Here is a 26502-nt window from a genome sequence, read left to right as displayed (position 1 = left end):
CAGCTGCTGCCCTTCCTCTGGGCCCTCCTCCTCTTGACCAGTCTGGATGCAATGCTGCGCGCAGTAGGACGAGCCGAAGGTGAGCTGCCGCTGGTACCACGCCATGGTTGGGCTGTGCCTATCCAGCCAACTCATGCCTAACACTATAGGTGTGTCTGACAGGCGGGTGACGTTGAAACTGATGATTTCTCGGTGATTGCCAATCTGCATCACCATGGGTGGCGTCTGTTGCACCACCTGCCCACCCAGCAACTTCCTGCCATCCACCGTGACGACGTTCAAAGGCAGCGTGGCTGGTAGGAGCTCTATGCGATGCTGCTTGACGAAGTGCACCCCCACGAAGTCTGCGTTGCTCCCACTGTCAATTGTAATGGGGACTTCTAGGGTGCGTCCATTAGGTAGTTGTTGAGTTGCAGTGAGCTGCACCACTGGCTTAGGTGGCAGGGGGTCTGTAGGCTGCAAAAGCGCTGGGGACTGCCCTACTGGCTTGCCTGGCTGTGCCCCAGCATTTCTGCTTCCAGCCAGGCATTGCCGTTTCCCTGAAACTGCTCTTCATGTTGTGCTGCTGCAGTTACTGTTGCTAAGGCTGCATTGTGCTTTTGGAGCCTCTGGGGACACTCTTTGGCCATGTGCGTCCCACTGTCACAGATGTAACACTTCCTGTTCCCTCTAGGAGGCTTTGTCTTGACTGCTCCGGACGCTGGGGCTCCAGTCGCTGACTGAGCCTTTGCACTCCCCAGTTCCATCGGTTCCTCCCCTGCCTGCAGCTGAGGTGAGGGACGCGTACGTCCTGGATCTCTGGGAGAGAACGGAGGCACTCTAGACGGTGCGTGAAGCTGGCTACCCCCCTCATCGCGCCAAGGGCGTTCTTCATGGCGTACTCCAATGGCAAGCGCCCGCTGCACCACGTCTGCCAGGGTTTTAGGTCTGTCCCCCCTTGCCAGTTCGTCTTTCACAGGGCCAGAGAGCCCCTCCCAAAACAAGTCTCTGACTGCCAGAGAATCTTTCTCCCATCGCAGCACATTCAGCAAGGCGAAAAAGCGAGCATGGTACTGACGTACTGAAGCCTTGCCTTGCCTTAAACCATGCATCTGCTGGCGTGCCACATCCACATCCACGCTAGACTGAAAGCAAGCGTCCATGCATTTGATAAATTCAGCAGAGTCCCTTCGAGCAGGGCAATCCTCGCGCCACAGATTGCGCAGCCAAGCCCTCGCTTCCCCATGCAAGTGGGACACAATGAAACCCACCTTCTCCTCCTCATCTTTAAAGTCGTCGCGAAGCAAATGCAACGCATATTCTACGTCTGCTTTAAAACTGGGGTACTGCTTCAGGTTCCCATCGAAGTGGGCTACCAAGGTGCCTCCTCTTCTGCCTAGTGCTACTCCAGCAGCTTTGGCCCCCGGGAACCCCACCTGGCATGCATGATCCCACCTGGCTTGCAGATCTTGGCACCGCTTTTCCGCCTCTTCCCCCCTCTTCTGGGAGACCACTACCTCAGTGGTAAGCTGGGAGACTGTGTTGCGTAGCTCAGCTATCTGCTGCTCCATACTCATGGCTGCCAAACTTCGTGAGCTTTGCAAAAAAATTTTTTGCGTATCTTTGGGAGTGGACTTACTGTCAGGGCTGCCTCAGGTCTCAGCTCACAAAAGACCAACGCCAGGCTCTTCTTATATACAAGGATGTTTATTGCAGTTCATTTTCGGTTCCACAACCGAGGCGCGCAGCCCCGCGTCTCTTAGGCTAGACATTTGAAGTCCCCTCTGAATCGGTCCCGCCCCTACACCAGCTTAAGAGGCTTGTGCTAGTCCACCTCTTCCTGTCTTTCCTTTTCCGCAGGGTCTTTCTGCCCCCCTGGGTTCCTTCTCTCCTGCTCTCTCCTGAAGCGGATTCCTCAGATGCCTGCTCCCCCCTCCTTCGTGCTTTGGGGCCAGGCTCCTCCTCCGGGCTCTCTCCATTTCCGCGCGCCTCCACATTTGAACTTGGCGCGCGTCCGCTACCCCTGACCTTCCTCTTGACACTTACACTACTCCCTGTACTACTCTCCGCCCCTTCCGGCTCTGCTCCGTGTGTTACACTGGGAACTCCACTCTCTTCACTTCGTTCCTGCTGGGAAGCCGGCCCCGATCTCCCACTCCCACTCGGGGTTTCCCTGCTGCTTCCCTGCTCCTGGCAGGTCCCCCCTGTGACCCCCCTTGGCCTGACTAGGGGCGCCCCCTTCTGGGAATCCTCCGATTCACTTGAGAGACTCATGGAAGACCTCAAGTCATTGTCATCCTCTTCCTCACTGTCCTGGGATTCTTCCCCATCGCTCTCCGTCTCCCCCCTCACCTGTGCCTCTGTCCCTGAACCCCTGACAGGTGGTCATTCACCCTAACCCTAACCCTAAGCCTAGCCCTAACCCTAGCCCTAACCCTAACCCCAACCCTAACCCTAACCCTAACCCTAACCCTAACCCTAACCCCAACCCGAACCCCAACCCTAACCGTAACCCTAACCCTAACCCTAACCCTAACCCTAACCTTAACCCTAACCCCAGCAAAGCAAAGTGTAATAACCCTAAAGAAAGCCAAACATGTTGTTTTGTGTTCCAGCTACATAGAAAGAAGAACCTTGGATTTCACTTATTTCAAGTCGCGTTCTTTGGTGTTAATGCACATTGACCCAGAAATTGCAAAATGTCTGTAATGAAACGAAAATAACGCAACACCGTCTTTTTGCTTCCATATGCGTAGAAAGAAGGCGAATAAGCTTTCATTGGTCTTATTTCAATTTGCACGGTGTTTTTTGGGTGTTTTTTGGGAATCACCCCAGACCAAAGCAAAAAGGTGTTTTGGGTTCCATCAACATAAAAAGAAGATGATAAAGCTCTGATTGGGCTTATTTCAAATTGGTGTTTTTGGGGTTAGAATGCACATTCACTCAAAAATTGCAGAGTGACATGTTTGTTATCAGCCCAAATCAAGCATAGGTGTTTTGGTTCCATCTCAAAAGAAAGAGGACGAATAAACTTGGATTGTTCTTTCGGTGGTCATTCACCCTAACCCGAACCCTAACCCTAGCAAAGCGAAGTGTAATAAGGCTAAAAAAAGCCAAACAGGTTGTTTTGTGTTCCAGCTACACAGAAAGAAGAATCTTGGATTTCGCTTATTTCAAGTCGTGTTCTTTAGTGTTAATGCACATTGACCCAGAAATCGCAAAGTGTGTGCAATGAAACTAAAATAACGCAACACCGTCTTTTCGCTTCCATATGCGTAGAAAGAAGCCGAATAAGCTTTCATTGGTCTTATTTCAATTCGCATGGTGTTTTTTGGGCATCACCCCCGACGATAGAAAAAATGTGTTTTGGGTGCCATCTCCATAAAAAGAAAATGATGAATCTCTGATTGGGCTTATTTCAAATTGGTGTTTTGGGGGTTAGAATGCACACTCACCCAAAAATCGCAGAGTGACATGTCTTTTATCAGCCCAAATCAACCATAGTTATTTTGGTTCCACCTCAATAGAAAGAGGACGAAGAAGCTTCGATTGTTCTTTCTGTGGTCATTCACCCCGACCCTAACCCTAACCCTAACCCTAACCCTAACCCTAACCCTAACCCTAACCCTAACCCTAAACCGAACCCTTAACCCTAACCCTAACCCTAACCCTAACCCTAACCCTGACCCTGACCTTAACCCTAACCCTAAACCTAAGGCTAACCCGAACCCGTTTTCTTTGGTATTAATTCACATTGACGTAGAAATCGCAAAGTGTGTGTAATGAAACCAAACTAACAGAATACCGTCTTTTCGCTTCCATGTGCGTAGAAAGAAGACGAATAAGCTTTGATTGGACTTATTTCAATTTGCATGGTGTTTTTTGGGTGTGCACCAGAATCACCCCCAACCAAACCAAAAAGGTGTTTTGGGTTCCACCAACATAAAAAGAAGATGATAAAGCTCTGATTGGGCTTATTTCAAATTGGTGTTTTTGGGATTAGAATGCAAATTGGTGTTTCTGGGATTAAAATACTAACTGATGCTAAGGAGAGTGTGGGGTTTGCCCTGCCAGATTTGAGGCTATATTATGAATCTGCAGCTCTCTGCTGGTTGAAAGACTGGTTTCTTCTTGAGAACACTGATGTCCTAGATCTGGAAGGGTTTAATAATGCTTTTGGATGGCATGCATATTTGTGGTACGACAAGGTTAAAATCCATAAGTCTTTTAAGAACCATATTGTCAGAAAGGCAGTGTTTAATTCTGGACAAAATATAAAGACTTATTAGAGAACAAGACCCCAAGGTGGCTCTCACCAATGGAAGCCAAGGCCCAGAAAAGACTCAATATGGAGGCCGCATGGCCGAAATATTGGGAAATATTAGAAAAAGAAGGAGATACTTGGAGATTGCAGAGTTTTGAGAAATTAAAGGATAAAGTGCGAGATTGGTTACATTACACTCAGATTAGTGAGGTCTTTAATTTGGACAAAAAAACAGGTTTCCAGGTGGAAAAATCGAAATTAGAAACAGAATTGTTAGAATCTAAGACCAAGGTACTCTCAAAAATGTATAACTTTCTGTTGAAATGGAATACTCAGGATGAAACGGTCAAATCAGCTATGATAAAATGGGCACAGGACATTGGGCATAATATTATGTTTGCTGGCTGGGAAAAATTATGGACCACCGGAGTGAGGTTCACGGCATGTAATGCCTTGAAAGAAAATATTATGAAAATGATATATAGGTGGTACATGACCCCAGTCAAGCTCGCAAAAATATATCATTTGCCCGACAATAAATGTTGAAATGTAAAGGAACTGAAGGAACATCCTTTCACCTCTGCTGGACATGCCCAAGGGTTAAGGCTTTCTGGGAAATGATTTATAATGAATTAAAAAAGGTATTTAAGTATACCTTCCTCAAGAAACCAGAGGCCTTCCTCTTGGGCATTGTGGGACAAGGGGTGCTAAAGAAGGATAGAACTTTCTTTATGTACGCAACAACAGCAGCAAGAATACTCATCGCAAAGTACTGGAAGACACAAGATTTGCCCACTCTAGAAGAATGGCAGACGCAACTGATAGACTATATGGAACTGGCTGAAACGACTGGCAGAATTCGAGACCTGGGAGAAGAGACGATGGAAGAGGATTGGAAAAAATTTAAAGACTATTTACAAAAGCAATATAAACTGTATGAATGCTAAGAGAATGCATGATAGAAAACAACATGGCATCAGTAATTTAGCTGTATGATTGTATGAATAAGCGATGACTAAGAAAAGGATGAAATTTGAAGCAATATTATGTTTAAGTTAAGCAGGTCAGTATATGATAAATTATTGAAAATTTGAGACATAATATTTGAGAACTATAAAACAAGAATTGAAATAAGGCAATAATTTGCTGTTTATAACTATATGGCTGAGAACGCAGGAAAGGGTGATGCGAGGAAGTCCTAAGATCATGAAAATAAGATTTAAAGATAAATTGACTTTGTTGTACTTTTTTCTTTTAGGGTATGTGTATTTTCTAATTTTTTCTGTTGTCTTTGTTATGGTGTATGGTGATGGGTTTTTATATGTTTATTGGTTCGTTTTTCTTTTGTTTAAAAAATTGCAATAAATATTTATTTTAAAAAAACACTCACCCTGAGCCTAACCCTAACCCTAACCCTAACCCTAACCCTAACCCTAACCCTAACCCTAACCCTAACCCTAACCCTAACCCTAACCCTAGCAAAGCGAAGTGTAAGAAGGCAAAACAAAGCCAAACAGGTTGTTTTGGGTTCCAGCTACATAGAAAGAAGAATCTTGGATTTCGCTTATTTCAAGTCGTGTTCTTTGGTGTTAACGCACATTGACCCAGAAATCGTAAAGTGTGTGTAATGAGACCTAAATAACACAACACTGTCATTTCGCTTCCATATGCATAGAAAGAAGACGAATAAGCTTTGATTAGACTTATTTCAATTTGCATGGTGTTTTTTGGGTGTGCACCAGAAGCACCCCCAACTAAAGAAAAAAGGTGTTTTGGGTTCCATCAGCATACAAAGAAGATGATAAAGCTCTGATTGGGCTTTTTTTCAAATAGGTGTTTTTGGGGTTAGAATGCACATTCACTCTGACTTCCAGGTTGGCGCCATCGCCGAATGGCGGACTCCCTCCGAGCTCCGGAGGGAGTCTGCTCGGCAGGGGTTGGGTCCTACCGCACCGGCGACGCGGGGACCCTCAAAAACCACGGGCACGGAGCCCGTGGACATGGTTGACTCGGCGGGCACCGTTAGCGCCCTCCTGACTCGTGAAGGAGCCTTTTTAAAGGCTACGGAACGGGTGCCGGGGAGTGGCGTGGTGCTATGAGTCCTCTGCTTTCCCTGCCGAGCGAAGCCGCATGCCATTCGACGGAGAGCGCTGACTTCTTCTATTGAAAATTTGGACTGTAAACAACAACCCGTGAGTAATTTGGAAATCGGACTTAAAAGGAGGAATTTTTTTTTTCGGATTTGGCACGAGCGGGGGAGATCCAAAAAGGAAGTCAGTCTCCCCCCTATTGTAGACAAGGATTTGGCAACTAAGGTCGTAAGAGGAGCTTGCTTCTGATAAAAAATATTAATTCCACAATGCGAAATTATAAGAACTGTGCTGGGGGAGAAGAGTGGAGGGTGAGAGTGAAAGTGCAACCCCCCCGGGAACCGGGGTGATCCGCGAGAGAGCCTGGTGAAGAGAGACAGAGACCTTGACAGCTGTCAAAGTAGCTGTCAAAGTTGGAGAATATAAAGAGAACTTTGCTATGAGGACTTTGCTGGTTAAATTTGTTACAATTTGGATATAAATTGTCGAAAATAAGGAATAACAATTTGACTTTTGGATTTGAGGAAACAAAGTTACTATAATCCCCCTAGAGGGGTCTCGGGACATTACAAGAACGGTTGTAAGTGGAAAAACACTCTTGGAATCGCACAGGATTTGTTATCTTCTGGGAAAGCTGCAAAAACGAAACAGTATTTTGTCTACAGAGGTGTTTATATTAAAGGAGACAATAGAAATATCTATTGAAGAACGGAAGGGACTGGACGCAAGTTTTTGTTCCTGAACTAACAACAACCCCTGTAGAGGTATTAAATTTCTGAATTAGAATGTTCTTGCAGCGGAACAGGAAAAGAAACCTGAGAAAGTGAGAAAAAAGAACAAAGGACTGATGACGACTTGGAAAGAACAAGGGAGGAGCCAAATTATTGTGAAAGACCAAGGAAAACCAAAGGCCTGTCAGGGGCCTCTTTAAGACTGGGCGTCTGAAGTTAAACATTATTAAAAAAAACCGGCAAGGTGGAACTGAAAAAAATAAATCGGCTATGGACGTGAGATCTTCAGGCTGATAGTAGATAGACTGATGGACATGGGGAATCGAAACCGGGGAAGGGTGGGGGGAGATTTGGAATCCAAAGGGTGTAAAACTATTTTTTGAATCTTTTTATATTTTTTATTTTGTTTGGACGTGTTTAACCAAAACGGGAATTCGTGGAAGGAAATTGGGGTGGACCTTGGGGGGAAAACTTTCTTTTAATGATGAGGGATGGTGGAATTTAAAGGGAACGTGGTTATATAACTAAATTGATTATTGGGTTAAACAAAATAAGTTTTAAATTGGGAGTAAGAACTTGTGGAACTAAATTAATGAAAGGGGAATACAATAGGGAGAGGGATGGGGAAGTCCTAAAAGATGTTAATGAAAATAAGGCTTTAATTGTAAAGGTTTATTTTTTTCTTTTTCTTTTGTTCTTTTTCTTTTTTGAGTTTTGGAAATTTCAATAAATATGATTTTTTTTAAAAAATAGAATGCACATTCACTCAAAAATCGCAGAGTGATATGTTTGTTATCAGCCCAAATCAAGCATAGATGTTATGGTTCCATCTCAATAGAAAGAGGACGAATAAGCTTGGATTGTTCTTTCGGTGGTCATTCACCCAGACCTTAACCCTAAAGCTAACCGTAACCCTAACCCTAACCCTAACCCTAACCCTAACCCTAAACCTAACCCTAACCCTAACCCTAACCCTAACCCTAACCCTAACCCTAACCCTAACCAATCCTAACCCTCACCCTCACCCTCACCCTAACCCTAACCCTAATCCTAACCCAAGCCCTAGCAAAGTGAAGTGTAATAAGCCTAAACAAAGCCAAACAGGTTGTTTTGGGTTCCAGCTACATAGAAAGAAGAAAGTTGGATTACGCTTATTTCAAGTCGTGTTCTTTGGTGTTAATGCACATTGCCCAAGAAATCGCTAAGTGTGTGTAATGAAACGAAAATAAAACAACACCCTCTTTTCGCTTCCATAGGCGTATAGAGAAGACGAATAAGTTTTGATTGGTCTTATTTCAATCTGCATGGTGTTTTTTGTGTGTTTTTTTGGGAATCACCCCCGACCAAAGCTAAAAGGTGTTTTGGTTTCCATCTACACAAAAAGAAGATGATAAAGCTCTGAGCCATATATCAAATTGGTGTTTTTGGGGTTACCATGCACATTCACTCAAAAATCGCAGAATGACATGTTTTTTATCAGCACAAATCAAGTATAGGTGTTTTGGTTCCATCTCCATAGAAGGAGGACAAATAAGCTTGGATTGTTCTTTCGGTGGTCATTCACGCTAACCCTAACCCTAACCCTAACCCTAACCCTAACCCTAACCCTAACCCTAATCCTAACGCTTATCCTAACCCTAACCCCAACCCCAACCCCAACCCTAAACCTAACCCTAACCCTAGCAAAGCGAAGTGTAATAAGCCTAAACAAAGCCAAACAGGTTGTTTTGTGTTACAGCTACATAGAAAGAAGAATCTTGGATGTGACTTATTTCACGTCGTTTTCTTTGGTGTTAATGCACATTGACCCAGAAATCGCAAAGTGTGTGTAATGAAACCAAAATAACACAACACCGTCTTTTTGCTTCCATATGCATAGAAAGAAGACGAATAAGCTTTGATTGGGCTTATTACAATTCGCATGGTGTTTTTTGGGTGTGCACCAGAATCACCCCCAACCAAAGCAAAAAGTTGTTTTGGGTTCCACCTACATAAAAAGAAGATGATAAAGCCCTGATTGGGCTTATTTCAAATTGGTGTTTTTGGGGTTAGAATGCACATTCACTCAAAAATCGCAGAGTGACATGTTTGTTATCAGCCGAAATCAACCATAGGTGTTTCAGTTCTATGTCAATAGAAGGAGGATGAATAAACTTGGATTGTTCTCTCGGTGGTCATTCACCCTAACCCGAACCTGTGGAGTTTGGAGTTTACAGGGTTAAAACTCCTTGGTGTCCTGTATCTGGGGAGGGGACTGATGCAGGGCCGTACGTCACAGGCTTTGTCTGTGAGAGTTGGTTTCACTTTAGACTGAGAGGCGCTGCAAGAGCAATTGTGTGTGCTTTAGCACGGGAAAGATGCCGGAAAGCTCCTATGGAATGTGACTGATTTATGGCTTGTAAATAAACGCTTTTTAGAGATAGCAGCGAACTGTCTCTGGACTTGATTTATCCCTCTATCTCACACGGACTGCAGGACCGCTGCGACTCTGTCTTCCTGGCCAGGTCGTCCTGAAGCCCCAAGCAGAGCTGCGCAGGGGAAGCGCTGCCTGGACGGCAGGATTTAATTGCCAAAGGTTATGGCTCTTCCGTGTTTCCTGCCAAGTGTGAGGAGGGAAGAAGGCTGCCAGCTTTGAGCTGCTTTGAGCTCCTGCCAGGAAGGGCTGTGGGAGACGCTGGTGGAGAACGGAGCCAAGAGGAGGCTGCTGTTTCAGAGGACCAGCTAGCTGGCAACTCGTGAGTACACTTAAGCCCCGGGGGGAGGAAGATGGCTGCTGCTCAGCAACAGCAAGGCCATGAGAGCTACCCCGGTGAAAGACTGCATGGGGCCAATTGGGAAGCCTGGTCTAAGCGCATGTACTACTGGCTGGCAGAAAGGCAGCTTTGGGAGTGTACACAAGCCGAACCAGTCCTTGCCCAGCCTGGTGCTGCAGCTGCAGAGGTTGAGAGGTCTGCAGGAGCAGTGGAAGCTTGTGAAGCAGACGTGGCTGCTGCTCTGGAAAGAGAGCAAAGGGTGCTAGCCATTTTAAGGGCCAGCGTTGATGCTTGGCTGTTGCCAAAGCTCCAAGGGAAGAAGCCCTGGGTCGCATGGCACACACTGAAGACAGCATGTCAGGCCGCAGTGGGAGCCAGACCAGAGGGGGCTAGGAGATGCCCAGAGAGAGCATTAAGCCCAGAGGGGGCGGGGACTGTTTTGGGAAGCTGCTTCTATGCTTCAACACGTCTGTGTGATGGTCCGGGAGAGAGGCTGAGAGCTGGGAAGAGGAAGGCAGTAGCAGACTGTTCCTCAGGCAGCTGGGCACCCAGGAGTGGGGGTGCAGGCCGTTCCAAGAGCTCTGGGAAAGCCAAAGTCCCCAAGAGTTGTTTGTGCTCTGAGGCGAAGTCCAACAGCGAAGGGCATTGTTCTGCAGAGGCTCTGGAATGCAAGGTCAGCCACCTGCTAAGGCAGATAAGCAACGGTTCTCAGACGGCGAAGCGTGAGAACACCAGCAGAGGCCTTGCAGCAACAATGGCAACCAGGAAGGACACTGGCAGAGGCCCCGGTGGGGGTGCAAGCATTGCCATGGCAACTTTGGAAGATAGCCAGAGAGCCACGTTATCTCTTGTTGTTGATACTGGAGCGACCCACAGCCTTGTGCCATCTGGTGGGCTCCTGAAAAATTGCAAGACAGTTAAATCTGGACGTTTTGTCACGATGGCAGATGGATCTAAGAGACAGCTAACTGAAACTGGTTTCTTATACTGTCCCTTTATAGATCATGAGGTGCAAGCTTACGTGGTGCCCGAGCTTGCACATTCTCTTTTAAGTGTATCAGCTCTTGTTGCCGATGGGTTTGATGTGTTGTTTACTAACAATACGTGTTATTTTTACAGGGATGGGAAGAAGCTCTACAGTGTTGAGGGGAAGGACAGGCTCTTTCTGGTGCAGATGCCTGTCACTGATGCTACTGTTGCAGAGTCCCCTGAAGAAGCACAAGTGCAGTGTGCAAATGTACCACCACACCATGATTGTTTACACCTCTGGCACAGACGCTTTGGACATGCAGGGTGGTCATATGTTAAAAGGGCCGCAGAGAACACAATTGGGTGTGGGTTCAAGGCATGTGATAAATACTTAGATTGTCAAGCTTGTAAAAAATTGAAGGTCACGACATGCAGATATCCCAGGTCAGAAAAGAGGACCAGCAAACCCTTTGAGCTGGTTCATGCAGATTTATCTGGGCCGATGCAAATAGCTTCTTTAAGTGGATCGAAGCATGTTTTGGTTCTGATTGATGATTTTTCGAGACACACCTGGCTGTTTACACTTAAACACAAGTGGGGGCGGCTGCACTGATCAGGGATTGGATCACAGCGGTAGAGCTGCGTTTCTCCGCCAGGGTGGTTTCCTTTCAATCTGATCGGGGGGGGGGGGCGAGTTCACAGGTTCTGGGCTGCAATCTTTCTTCAGGCAGAAAGGTACCAGTCATCGATTGACTGCCCCCTACTCTCCGCAACAGAACGGAATTGCGGAGAGAAAACACCGCACCCTACAGGAAGCAGCGCATGCTATGCTGGCAGACTCGGGTCTGCCACAGCGCTTTTGGGCTGAGAGTTATAAGACGGCATGTTTTGTTCAGAACAGGGTGTTCAATTCAAGTGTGGGTGACACACCGTATTTTCTGCTGCATGGGAAAAAACCCAAAGTGGATTTCTTGTGTGTGTTTGGCTGTGAGGCTTGGGTCCTCATTCCAAAGGCCACCCGCAGAAAGGGTGAACCAAGATCTAGGAAAACGATCTTTGTAGGCTATGAGCCAGACTCAAAGGCGTGGCGTTTTGCATACCCTACTGGCAACCAGTCTAAGCTGCTTATTAGCGGCAGTGCTGAGTTTTGCGAGCAGAGTGGGTGGAAACCTATTCACGGGAACCCGGATGTTCTGTCAGACTCAGATGAGGAAGAGGAGGAGGACGAAGCTGAACCTATTGCTGAGGTGGACAGTCCATAGCCACAGAGTCCAGAGCCGGGATCTCCAAGGCAGAGGCTCCGAACCTCTCCAAAGGGGAGTCCCAAGACCCCTCCACAGGTCTCTGTCAAGTCTGAGCCAAGGAGTGAGCCATCCTCGCCAGCAGACCCAGCTGTGAGGCCAAAAAGGCGCAGCAGGTCAGAGGGGGGGGGTTCTGACACAGGGGATGGTCTGGCTGGTCCAAGTGAATCAGGCGCAGTTCCAGAGTTCACACTGAGGAGGTCAGCAAGGTCAACCAAGGGAAAGCCACCGGAAAGGTATGAAGCCACTAGTGTCTGGGTAGGTGTGGCTAGATGTGAACCTGAATCCTTTGAGGATGTTCAGAAGTTGCCTCAGGAAGAAGCTAGCAAATGGCGTGAGGCGATGCAGAAGGAGATGAACTCAATGGAGTCTCTTGGTGTGTTCTCACTCACTCAGCTGCCGTCTGGCAATCAGGCTGTGGGTTGCATATGGGTTTACCGTCTTAAACCCACAGAAGCTGGAGAAAAACAGTATAAAGCTAGGTTAGTAGCTCGTGGATTCACACAGAAGAAGGGTGTCCACTTCACGGAGGTCTATTCGCCGACCTCGAGAGCAGAGACTTTGAGGACACTTTTAGCGGTTGCTGCACAGAGAGGTTGGAAGGTGAACCATTTTGATGTGGATGTTGCCTACCTGAACTCAGACCTCCAGGAGGAGTTGTACATGCTTCCTCCTCCAGGGTTTGGAGTCAGTGTGCCAGGCACTGTGTGGCGGTTGCACAAATCCATCTATGGATTACGCCAATCTGCCAGAAATTGGAACATGTGTCTGAATGAAGCCTTAGAAGAGCTAGGTTTCAGGAGAAGTGTTGCGGACAGCTGTCTCTACCTTAAAGGATCAGGTGAGACACAGCAAGCTGCTCAGGTTTTTGTCGATGATATCTTGATCATGGCACAGACAAGTAAACAAGTGGAGAAGTTTGCTAGGGAGCTTGGAAAGCGGTTCAAGCTCAAGCAGCTTGGAGAGGTCAAGTCGTATCTAGGCATAGAGATCATGAGAGCAAGAGATGGAAGCTTTTTGCTCAGCCAGAAAGGTAAGATTGAGCAGTTGCTTGAGAAGTTCAGAATGTCTGAGTGTACAGGTGTCAAAACACCCATGGAGGCTGGTTACGTGAAAGAATGTCAGCAAGTAGAACGTGCTGTGTTCGAAAATACTGAACTCTTTCAGTCAACTCTGGGTAGTCTATTGTATCTGTCACAGTGGAGCAGACCAGACATAGCGTTTGCTGTCAATCTGCTCAGTAGAGAGGCTTCAAGTCCTAGTGTGCAGGCCTGGAATGGTATTAAACGGGTGCTACGTTACCTGCAAGATACCAAAGATTTTTGCCTCAAGATGTCAGCTGAGGGCGGTGTCAAGCTGACTGCATGGGTGGATTCAGATTGGGCTAACCTTGAGGACCGCAAATCAGTGTCAGGCCTAGTGGTGAAGTTTGGGAACTCAGTAGTTGGGTGGAGGTCCTGGAAGCAAAGTCTCATAGCGCTTTCATCTACCGAAGCTGAGTTCAGTGCGCTATCTGAGGTTTGCAGAGAGTTGGAGTTCTATGTGTGTTTGGTCGAGGAACTCTGTGGAGAGCATTGTCTGCCCGTCGTGGTGCATGAAGACAATCAACCATGCCTCAAATTGGCCGAGACGGCGCAATTCAAGGCCAGGACCAAACATTTGGACATACGTTTTCAGAATGTGTGTCAGAGCGTTCGTGAAGGGCTACTTGCTCTAAAATGCTGTCCCTCAACCAAGAACCTCGCTGGTGGTTTCACAAAACCGTTAACCTTCCAGAAGCACGAGGAGTTCTGTGAAGGTCTGTGTTTGGGGTGAGCATTGTTGCTTATTTCCCCAGATGCAGGGCAAGAGGGGGTGTGGAGTTTGGAGTTTACAGGGTTAAAACTCCTTGGTGTCCTGTATCTGGGGAGGGGCCTGACGCAGGGAAGTGCGTCAGAGGCTTTGTCTGGGAGACTTGGTTTCACTTTAGACTGAGAGATGCTGCAAGAGAGATTGTGTGTGCTTTTAGCACGGGAAAGATGCCGGAAAGCTCCGATGGAATGTGACTGATTTATGGCTTGTAAATAAACGCTTTTTAGAGATAGCAATGAAATGTCTCTGGACTTCATTTATCTCTCTATCTCACACGGACTGCAGGACCGCTGCGACTCTGTCTTCCTGCACAGGTCGGCCTCAAGCCCCAAGCAGAGCTGTGCTGACTGGACGGCAGGATTTAATTGCCAAAGAACCCAAACCCGAACCCGAACCTTAACCTTAACGTTAACCTAAACCTTAACCTTAACGTTAACCTAAACCTAAACCTAAACCTAAACCTAAACCTAAACCTAAACCTAAACCTAAACTTTAACCTTAACCTTAACCTTAACCTAAACCTAAACCTAAACCTAAACCTAAACCTAAACCTTAACCTTAACCTTAACCTTAACCTTAACCTTAACCTTAACCTTAACCTTAACCTTAACCTTAACCTTAACCTTAACCTTAACCCTAACCCTAACCCTAACCCTAACCCTAACCCTAACCCTAACCCTAACCCTAACAAAGAGAAATGTAAGAAGCCTAAACAAAGCCAAACAGGTTGTTTTGGGTTCCAGCTACATAGAAAGAAGAATCTTGGATTTCGCTTATTTCAAGTCGTGTGCTTTGGTGTTAATGCACATTGACCCAGACATCGCAGTGTGTAGAATCATAGAATCATAGAATCATAGAGTTGGAAGAGACCACAAGGGCCATCGAGTCCAACCCCCTGCCAAGCAGGAAACACCATCAGAGCACTCCTGACATATGGTTGTCAAGCCTCTGCTTAAAGACCTCCAAAGTAGGAGACTCCACCACACTCCTTGGCAGCAAATTCCACTGTCGAACAGCTCTTACTGTCAGGAAGTTCTTCCTAATGTTTAGGTGGAATCTTCTTTCTTGTAGTTTGGATCCATTGCTCCGTGTCCGCTTCTCTGGAGCAGCAGAAAACAACCTTTCTCCCTCCTCTATGTGACATCCTTTTATATATTTGAACATGGCTATCATATCACCCCTTAACCTCCTCTTCTCCAGGCTAAACATGCCCAGCTCCCTTAGCCGTTCCTCATAAGGCATCGTTTCCAGGCCTTTGACCATTTTGGTTGCCCTCCTCTGGACACATTCCAGTTTGTCAGTGTCCTTCTTGAATTGTGGTGCCCAGAACTGGACACAGTACTCCAGGTGAGGTCTGACCAGAGCAGAATACAGTGGCACTATTACTTCCCTTGATCTAGATGCTATACTCCTATTGATGCAGCCCAGAATTGCATTGGCTTTTTTAGCTGCCGCGTCACACTGTTGGCTCATGTCAAGTTTATGGTCAACCAAGACTCCTAGATCCTTTTCACATGTACTGCATGTACCCCTGTTTGCATTTCACCATCTTCTCCTCTGAGTGGCCGCACTGCTTCTTTGTTCTTCCTTTTGCTACGAACATACCCATAAAAGCCTTTTTTGTTGCTTTTAACCTCTCTAGCAAGCCTGAGTTCATTCTGTGCTTTAGCTTTTCTGACTTTGTGTCTACACGTGCTGGCTATTTGTTTGAATTCCTCTTTGATGGTTTCCCCCCTTTTCCATTTTTTGTACACATCCTTTTTTAATCTTAACTCAGTTAAAAGTTCTTTAGATAGCCACCCTGGCTTCTTTAGGCACCTTCCATGTTTCCGTCTCATTGGCATTGCCTGACGTTGTGCTTTTACTATCTCCCTCTTAACAAACTCCCAGCCATCATGAACTCCCTTTCCTTTTAGTATTGCTGTCCATGGGATCTCACCCAGCACTTCCCTAAGTTTTATGATGTCGGCTTTCTTAAAGTCAAGAAATTGAGTCCTAGTATGCTTGGCTGCTCCTTTCCGCTGTATAGTAAACTTCAGAAGAGCATGATCACTCGCGCCTAATGAGACCAAAATAACACAACACCGTCTTTTCGCTTCCATATGCGTAGAAAGAAGACGAATAAGCTTTGATTGGTCTTATTTCAATTCGCATGGTGTTTTTTGGGTGTGCACCGGAATCACCCCCGACCTAAGCAAAAAGGTGTTTTGGGTTCCATCTACATAAAAAGAAGATGATAAAGCTCTGATTGGGCTTATTTCAAATTGGTGTTTTTGGGGTTAGAATGCACGTTCACTCAAAAATCGCAGAGTGACATTTTTGTTATCAGCCGAAATCAAGCAAAGGTGTTTTGGTTCCATCTCAATAGAAGGAGGACAAATAAGCTTGGATTGTTCTATAGGTGGTCATTGACCCTGAGCCTAACCGTAACCCTAACCCTAACCCTAACGCTAACGCTAACGCTAACGCTAACGCTAACCCTAACCCTAACCCTAACCCTAACCCTAACCCTAACCCTAACGCTAACGCTAACCCTAACCCTAACCCTAACCCTAACCCTAACCCTAACCCTAAACCTAAACCTAAACCTAACCCTAACCCTCACCCTAACCCTAATCCTAACCCCAACCCTAACCCTAAACCTAAACCTAACCCTAACCCTAGCAAAGCGAAGTGTAATAAGCCTAAACAAAGCCAAACAGGTTGTTTTGTGTTACAGCTACATAGAAAGAAGAATCTTGGATTTCACTTATTTCAAATCGTTTTCTTTGGTGTTAATGCGCATTGACCCAGAAATCGCAAAGTGTGTGTAATGAAACCAAAATAACACAACACCGTCTTTTTGCTTCAATATGCATAGAGAGAAGGCAAATAAGCTTTGATTGGGCTTATTACAATTCGCATGGTGTTTTTTGGGTGTGCACCAGAATCACCCCCGACCAAAGCAAAAAGGTGTTTTGGGTTCCACCTACATAAAAAGAAGATGATAAAGTCCTGATTGGGTTATTTCAAATTGTTGTTTTTGGGGTTAGAATGCACATTCACTCAAAAATCGCAGAGTGACATGTTTGTTATCAGCTGAAATCAACCATAGGTGTTTCGGTTCTATCTCAATAGAAGGACGAATAGACTTCCGGTCGGCGCCAGCGTTCAGTGGCGGTCCTCTCTTCGAGCTCTGGAGGAGGACTGCTCCGCGAGTTCGGGTCTGACCCGCTACGGCAAGCGGGGGACCCCTAAAATCACAGGCGCGGAAGCCTGTGAACAAGGAGACTCGGTGGGCATCAGAAGCGCCCCCTTACTGCGAAAGAGCCTTTTTAAAAGCTCCGGAATGGCATCGGGAGTGAGCGCGGCGCTGAGAGTCGCAACCCAGCCCGCGGAGCGAAGCCGCGTCGCCATGAACGGAGAGCGCCGATTCCTTCCTGTAAATTGAAATTGGATCGAAAAACCCGTGAGTAGGACTGAATGACTACCTGGGACCCTAAAAATTAAATTTTAAAATTCGGCCAGAAACAGGAAAGGCTAAAAATAAGGAAGTCTGCCTTCCCCCGACTGCATGATAGATAAAGCAACGAAAGTATAAAGCTGCATCAGAACGAAAATAACCTTAAGACTGTCTAACCTTGGCATTGGATACGAATTTCCTCTCTAGCAAGCAGGGGCAGAGGGGAGAAAAAGTGACTTTATTAACCTGCATGACTTATTGAGAGAAAAAAGTTTTCCGCTGCCTTAATCTCCTGAAACGGACTGCCAAAGTAAAGTACCAGGACAGTGATCTGCATTTAGAAACTTGTTACAAAGTTACATAGTTGGAGTGCTACTTGATACAAAGTTTTGGGGCTTTGCTGCAACAATTTATTGGACAGTGTTGATAGAGAAACTATATAGAAAAAGTGTTGCAGCATTTATACAGAGGATTCCTGGTTTCTTTGTTCTTTATTCTTTGTCTTTTTCAGTTGGACATTTTGGATTGCTCCCTCTAGAGGGTTGAGGAGTAACAATTGCAGAGCAACGGAATAGGACAGTGGGATTTTCCATCAGGAAACTGCTCCTGTGAGAAAGTCCTTGGGATATGAGTGGCCCAGCAGACGAGATAACAACTAGAGCTAAAGCAAAACAAGCACAAAAGAAAAGGGGCTCAATATCAAGTGTAACACCAGCAGGAGCAGCCGGGCAAGAAAAAGTGACAGCTGCTTCCATGGATTCAATGACACAGGCGTTACTCAAGATAAACCAATCTTTAGAAGCCTTGACAAAGCAGAGTACAGAAAACTCACAAAAATTAACAGAATTAACATCAAGGCTGGACTTGAATACGAAAAGTGTGACATCTAACACAGAATCTATAAATAAGTTGATTGAAGAAAATTCTGCAACACGCAAGATTGCAGAGGACGCCAGAAATATTGCTGAAGAGACACAGGGAAAATTAGAACCGATCTCCAAAAAAGTGAATGAACATGATGTGGCCTTGTCTTTGCTGGAATTACAGAGAAAGGAGAGAAATTTGAAATTAAGATTAGTTCCTGAAAGTGAAGGGGACAGCCTTGTGGAGTTCCTTACACAAGAGTTTTCTGACTTTTGGCAGGAAGAATTGGAGGAAGAATTCAAGATAACAACAGCATTCAGACTGGGCAGGAGACAGAATAGAAAGACCCCGAGGGATTGTCTGATTACTTTCAGATCCAAGGAAGAAAGAGACAAAATACTAAACCTACATTACCAAAAGGCCTTGGAAATTGAAAATTCTCATATACAAATCTTTAAGGACATCCCTAAATACATCCTGGAGGTGAGAGCCTTCTATAAAGATCTGGTCTACCTGCTGAAAAGGAACAACATACCTTTTAGGTGGGAGTTTCCACAAGGACTGTCCTTCAACTACAAGGGAAAGAAGGTGAAAATAAAAACAGTTCAAGACAAAGAGAAGTTTTTGGAGAGAAACCACGAGGATTTGCAGAAGGGAACGGTAGACCCAATTTTAGAGGTAAAAGGAGCAGTGGACATTCTGAATTTATCGTTTGGACTTAAACCACCGTCAGAGGAAGAGCAGCAACTTGGAGCGGTTGGAGGAGTAGAAGACAAATAACAAGATGGCCCTGCAATTCCTTAGTTGGAATTGTAATGGGCTGAACATTCCTACGAAAAGACGCCAAGTTTTTCATATTTTGAAAAGAGAACAATTGGATTTGATCTGTTTACAAGAAACTCATGTGACCAGGGTACACAGGAAACTACTTATAAACAAAAGATTAGGACAGGAATTCATCTCATCGGATAAAGTTAAGAAAAGAGGAGTGGTGATTTATGCAAAGGAGAAATTGGCCCCAAAAATGATGTTTAAAGATGAACAAGGAAGATACCTGGCAATTGAAATACAAATACAAGGAGAAAAACTGTTAATAGTTGGAATCTATGCACCAAATGAAGGGAAGGCGGAATTTTTTAAGAAGTTGCATGAAACTCTGATGGACTATTTGGACTACAATGTGGTAATCATGGGAGACATGAATGGTGTGGTTTCTACAAATATGGACAAGGCACAAAGACAGACAATCTCCAAGGAAGGGAGACTTCCAAAGACCTTTTTTGAAATGACTGAAAATATGGACTTAATAGATATTTGGAGAACAAGGAACCCTCTCTCTTGAGAGGGAACTTTTTTCTCTCAAGCAATGATGACTTGGACCAGAATTGACCAAATTTGGATTGCTAGTGGGCTGGCTCCGAAGATCAAGAAAGTGGAAATCTGCCCAAAGACTTGCTCCGACCATAACGCCGTGAAGATGGAGATGAAACCTACAACAACTGGTCAATTTAGATGGAGGATGAATGACACCCTGTTTCGAGATGAGGAGATCCACAGAAAGGCCCAAAAAACTTTAAAGGACTATTTCGAAATAAATTTAAAAAATGATGTAGAAAAAAGAGTGATCTGGGACGCAAGTAAAGCTGTGATGCGAGGATTTTTAATTCAACAAAATTCAGTAAAAAAGAGAAAGCTAAATGAGAAGAAGGAAAAGATCCTGGAAAAGATAAAAGAAGGAGAGAAGAAATTGAGATCAAAACCAAAGTCCCAGGAGATTTTGAGAGAGATTAAGCTATATCAGACACAATATATGGAACTGATGAACCAAGAGATTGAATGGAAGATAAAGCAAATGAGACAAAAGACATTCGAATCTGCAGACAAATGTGGTAAGCTTCTGGCTTGGCAATTGAAGAAAAGACAGAAACTAAATACAGTTACAAACCTAGAAGTGGATGGAAAGAATATATCTAAACCCAATGAGATTAGAAACTGTTTTTTGAGTTATTTTAAAAAATTATATTCACAAGGACCGCAGAAGGAAGAGGATATAGATGAATTCCTTAAAAAATATGGATTACAAAAAATCTCTCATCAAAGTAAGGTGGATCTAAACCAGAGAATAACAGAACAAGAGATAGAGGGTGCCATTCAGAACATGCAACTGGGCAAATCTCCAGGACCAGATGGACTGACTTCCAGATACTATAAAGCTTTAAAGGAGTGCTTGGTACAACCGTTAAAGGAAGTCTGCAATGAGATCTTAAAGGGGAAAAGGGCGCCAGAATCGTGGAAGGAAGCGTATATTACACTCATACCAAAGACAGAGACTGAAAAGACTCAACTTAAGAACTACCGCCCAATATCATTACTTAATGTGGATTACAAAATTTTTGCAGACATTTTGGCAAAAAGACTGAAAAGAGTGTTGATGGAGAAGATTCATAGGGACCAAGCAGGCTTTCTCCCAAAAAGGCATTTATCAGATAACGTGAGGAACATAATTGACATTTTGGAACTATTGGAGGTGAATATAAACACTAAAGCAGTTCTGATCTTTGTAGATGCGGAGAAAGCCTTTGACAATATTTCTTGGAGTTTTATGAAAAAGAATCTTCATGGGATGGGGGTAGGCCAAGGATTTGAGAATGGTATGGGTGCGATATACTCTGAACAAAAAGCCAAGTTGATTGTAAATAATGTGATAACTGAAGAATTTAAGATAGAAAAAGGGACACGACAGGGGTGCCCAATTTCCCCATTACTTTTTATTTCTGTTCTGGAGGTGTTGCTAAATATGATTAGAGATGACCAGCAGGTTAAAGGTGTACATTATAAGTTAAGGGCCTTTGCAGATGATTTAGTACTTACTTTACAAGAGCCAGATGCTAGTACAAAAAGGGTGTTGGAGTTAATTCAAGAATTTGGTCAAATAGCCGGATTTAAACTGAACAAACAAAAGACTAAAGTTTTGGAAAAAAATTTAACAGTCATGGAGAGGGAGAGGTTCCAGAATGAAACAGGTTTGACAGTGGTTAAGAAGGTGAAATATCTAGGGGTTCATTTGACATCTAAGAATTTGAACTTGTATAAAGATAACTATGAAAAATGCTGGTCAGAAATTAAAAAAGATCTAGAAATATGGTCAAATTTGAAATTGTCCATGTTAGGCCGAATTGCAGTTATTAAGTGAATGTATTGCCCAGAATGTTATTTCTGTTTCAAACATTGCAAATTCTTGACAAGATGGATTGTTTCAAGAGGTGGCAGAAGGATATCTCGAAATTTGTCTGGCAGGGCAAAAAGCCCAGAATAAAATTTAAAATACTGACGGACGCAAAAGAAAGAGGGGGATTTGCCCTGCCGGACTTAAAACTGTACTACGAAGCAGCTGTGTTTTGCTGGCTGAAAGAGTGGATGCTCCTCGAGAATACAGACATCTTGGATTTGGAAGGTTTTAATAATGCATTTGGTTGGCACGCATATCTATGGTATGATAAAATTAAGGTGCATAAGGCCTTTAAAAATCATATTGTCAGAAAAGCTTTATATAATGTTTGGATAAGATATAAAGATCTGTTGGAAAACAAAACCCCTAGATGGTTGTCAGCCTTGGAGGCTAAGGCGTTGAAAAAACTTAATATGGAAGCGGAATGGCCAAAGTATTGGGAAATTTTGGAACAAGATGGAGATAAGTTGAAGTTACAGAGTCACGAGAAATTGAAACCCAAAGTACGAGACTGGCTCCATTATTATCAAATAATGGAGGTGTATAAACAAGACAGGAAAATTGGCTTCCAGGTGGAGAAATCAAAAATAGAAATTGAACTGTTAGAACCCAATACTAAGAATCTGTCAAGAATGTATAATTTGCTGCTGAAATGGAATACACAAGATGAAACAGTTAAATCAGCTATGATTAAGTGGCCACAGGACATTGGTTATAACATTATGTTTGCTGGCTGGGAATGGTTGTGGAACACCGGGATAAAATTCACGGCATGTAATGCCTTAAAGGAAAATATTATGAAAATGATTTACAGGTGGTACACGACCCCAGTCAAGCTAGCAAAAATTTACCATTTGCCTGATAATAAGTGTCAGGGGTTCAGGAGCAGAGGCAAGGGCAAGGGAGGAAACAGAGAGCGAGGGGGAGGAGGCAGAAGAAAAGATGAGTGATGACGACGACCTGAGATCTCCGAGTCTTTCCAGTGAATCGGAAGATTCACAGAAAGGAGCACCAGTGGCCAGGGCAAGGGGGGAGCCTAGGGGGACACCCCAGCAAGATAGAGCCAGAGGGGACTCAGAGGAGAGCAGTTGGAAATCGGGACCAGCGTCACCGCCAGAGAGCAGGGAAGAGGAAGGGAGCCAGGGATTAAGCGCTGCCAGCTCACAACAGGGGGGAGGGCATGAGTCAGGAGTGGCCACACCTCCATCGGGGAGCGAAGAAACGGTCAGACGGAAAGTGGAAGGTTGGGCGCGCGCGCCAAGTTCAAATGCACAGGAAAGTGACGCAGTAGGCAGCCCTGAAAGAGAGCCAGGTCCTAAAGCCCGGCGCAAGGAGACAGGAGGGTCCGGGGGGTCGGCGTCAGAAGAATCCAGGAAGGAAGAGACCCCGGGGGGCAGAGGGACCCAGAGGAGAACAGTCAGGCGGAAAAGGTGGAGCAGGGCTAGGATATTAAGTTGGTGCACAAAGGGCGGAGACTCAGACGGAGCTTCGCCGATCTAGCCACTAGACGTAGAGTTGCACGCAGTAGCTTGAGAATGGAAACTGTAACTCAATAAAGACTTTTACTTAATGATCGCTGGCTAGTGTGATCCTCTGTGAGCTAGGATCTGGAAACAGCTCTGACAGTAAGCTCCGTCTCTTAATTGTGGGCATCTACAGCCTCGAGGTGAGGAGAGAAGCAGGTGCCTACTAGCGAGCTCACGAACGGCAGACGACATGACGGCTGAGCAGCAGATAGCGGAACTCAGAGAAGCAGTGTCACAACTGAATGCCAAGGCTCTCGCATCCAGGAAGAGAGAGGAGGAGGCAGCTGCCGCCTGCAGGGATCTCCAGGTCAGGTTGGACATGCTTACTAAGCAAGGGCAACTGACACCCAAACAGGAGGGAATTGGGTTGGCGAGACGAACAGGCGGTCTGGTCTCTCACTTCGATGGGAATCTGCAACAGTACCCCAACTTTAGAGCAGATGTAATGTGTGCACTGCAACTGCTGAAAAAAGACTTTAGAGATGAGCAAGAGAAAGTGGGATTCATCATGTCCCATTTGCATGGAGATGCAAAAGCATGGCTGCGCAATTTGTGGAGGGATGGGGATCCGGCGCTCCAAAATGCGGATGCCTTTATTAAAGCGATGGATGGGTGTTTTTTATCAAGCATTGACGTGGATCTTGCTCGGCAGCAGATACATGGACTGAAGCAAGGGAGGGCCAGCGTCAGGCAGTACCATGCACGCTTTTTCGCTTTGGTCAGTGCCCTGGAATGGGACAGAGATTCGGCTCCTGTAAGAGACCTGTTTTGGGAGGGATTGCACGGCTCTGTTAAAGATGAAATTGCGAGGGGGGACAGACCCCGGACCACGCAGGAGATCGTTCAGAGGGTGCTGGCGGTGGGGGTGCGGCTGGAAGAACGTCCGTGGAGCAGGGACGAAGGGCGTGGCGGGCGCGAACCAGCCAGGGGCTCCTCCTTCCTTCCCAGAGAAGCAGCGCGTGCGCAATCCACGCATCCACCAGGAGGAGGGGTGGAACCTATGGAGGTTGGAAGTGCAAGGGCTCAGTCAGCAGCCAGAGCCCTAGCACCGGCAACAGTGAAAGCGAAGCCTCCTAGAGGGAACAGGAAGTGTTATATCTGCGAGGATCCACAGCATATGGCGAAAGAGTGTCCCCGGAGGCTCCACAAGCACACTGCAGCCTCAGCAATGGTAACTGCAGCAACGCAGCAAGGAGTACCACAGCAGGGAAACGATGATGTCTGGCTGGAGGAAGAGGCACTGGGGCCCAGCCAGACGTGTCAGTGAAGCAGTCCCCAGAGATTTTACCGCCCATGGACCCCCTCCCGCCCAAACCAGTGGTGAGGCTCACCGCATCGCTCCAGCTGCCCAATGGAATCACCATGGACGTGCCAATCACCATTGACTCAGGAAGCAATGCGGACTTTATAGGGCAGGACTTTGTCGACCGGCACGCTATACAGTTGCTGCCTGCCACGCTACCCCTGCAGGTTGTCACGGTGGAGGGCAGGGAGCTGCTAGGGGGGCAAGTGGTGAAGCAGACGCCACCAATGGTGATGCGGCTTGGGAATCACAGGGAAATCATCAGCTTCAACGTCACTCAACTATCGGACACGCCCATTGTATTGGGCATGAGTTGGCTGGACAAGCACAGCCCAACGCTGGCTTGGTACCAGAGGCAGCTGACCTTCGGCTCTTCCTTTTGTGCTGAACACTGCATCATGCAGTGTTTTACTATACAGCGGAAAGGAGCAGCCAAGCATACTAGGACTCAATTTCTTGACTTTAAGAAAGCCGACTTCATAAAACTTAGGGAAGTGCTGGGTGAGATCCCATGGACAGCAATACTAAAAGGAAAGGGAGTTCATGACGGCTGGGAGTTTGTTAAGAGGGAGATAGTAAAAGCACAACGTCAGGCAATACCAATGAGACGGAAACATGGAAGGTGCCTAAAGAAGCCAGGGTGGCTATCTAAAGAACTTTTAACTGAATTAAGATTAAAAAAATGATGTGTACAAAAAATGGAAAAGGGGGGAAACCACCAAAGAGGAATTCAAACAAATAGCCAGCACGTGTAGACACAAAGTCAGAAAAGCTAAAGCACAGAATGAACTCAGGCTTGCTAGAGAGGTTAAAAGCAACAAAAAAGGCTTTTATGGGTATGTTCGTAGCAAAAGGAAGAACAAAGAAACAGTGGGGTCACCCAGAGGAGAAGATGGTGAAATGCAAACAGGGGACACAGAAAGGGCTGAACTCCTCAATGCCTTCTTTGCCTCAGTCTTCTCCGATAAAGAAAACAATGCCCGACCTGAAGAATTTGGAGCAAATGATTCAGCAATGGAAACACAGCCCAGAATAACTAAGGAGATAGTACAAGAATACTTGGCTAGTTTAGATGTATTCAAGTCTCCAGGGCCAGATGAACTGCATCCAAGAGTATTAAAAGAACTGGCAGATGTGATCTCAGAACCACTGGCAGTCATCTTTGAGAATTCCTGGAGAACAGGCGAAGTCCCGGCAGACTGGAGGAGGGCAAATGTTGTCCCTATTTTCAAAAAGGGGAAAAGAGAGGACCCAAATAATTACCGCCCAGTCAGTCTGACATCAATACCAGGGAAGATTCTGGAGCAGATCATTAAGCAAACAGTCTGTGAGCACCTAGAAAGGAATGCTGTGATCACCAATAGTCAGCATGGATTTCTGAAAAATAAGTCATGTCAGACTAACCTGATCTCGTTTTTTGACAGAATTACAAGCCTGGTAGATGAAGGGAACGCAGTGGATGTAGCCTACCTTGATTTCAGCAAGGCATTTGACAAGGTGCCCCATGATATTCTTGTAAAGAAGCTGGTAAAATGCGGTCTTGACTATGCTACCACTCAGTGGATTTGTAACTGGCTGACTGACCGAACCCAAAGGGTGCTCATCAATGCTTCCTCTTCATCCTGGAGAAGAGTGACTAGTGGGGTGCCACAGGGTTCTGTCTTGGGCCCGGTCTTATTCAACATCTTTATCAACGACTTGGATGATGGACTCAAGGGCATCCTGATCAAATTTGCAGATGACACCAAACTGGGAGGGGTGGCTAACACCCCAGAGGACAGGATCACACTTCAAAACGACCTTGACAGATTAGAGAACTGGGCAAAAACAAACAAGATGAATTTTAACAGGGAGAAATGTAAAGTATTGCACTTGGGGGAAAAAAATGAGAGGCACAAATACAAGATGGGTGACACCTGGCTTGAGAGCAGTACATGTGAAAAGGATCTAGGAGTCTTGGTTGACCACAAACTTGACATGAGCCAACAGTGTGACGCGGCAGCTAAAAAAGCCAATGCAATTCTGGGCTGCATCAATAGGAGTATAGCATCTAGATCAAGGGAAGTAATAGTGCCACTGTATTCTGCTCTGGTCAGACCACACCTGGAGTACTGTGTCCAGTTCTGGGCACCACAATTCAAGAAGGACACTGACAAACTGGAACGTGTCCAGAGGAGGGCAACCAAAATGGTCAAAGGCC

Source organism: Podarcis bocagei (genome assembly GCF_964188305.1).
Source record: "Podarcis bocagei genome assembly, chromosome: W".
NCBI classification, from domain to species: Eukaryota; Metazoa; Chordata; class Lepidosauria; order Squamata; family Lacertidae; genus Podarcis; species Podarcis bocagei.
Note: the sequence above shows the minus strand (reverse complement) of the source record.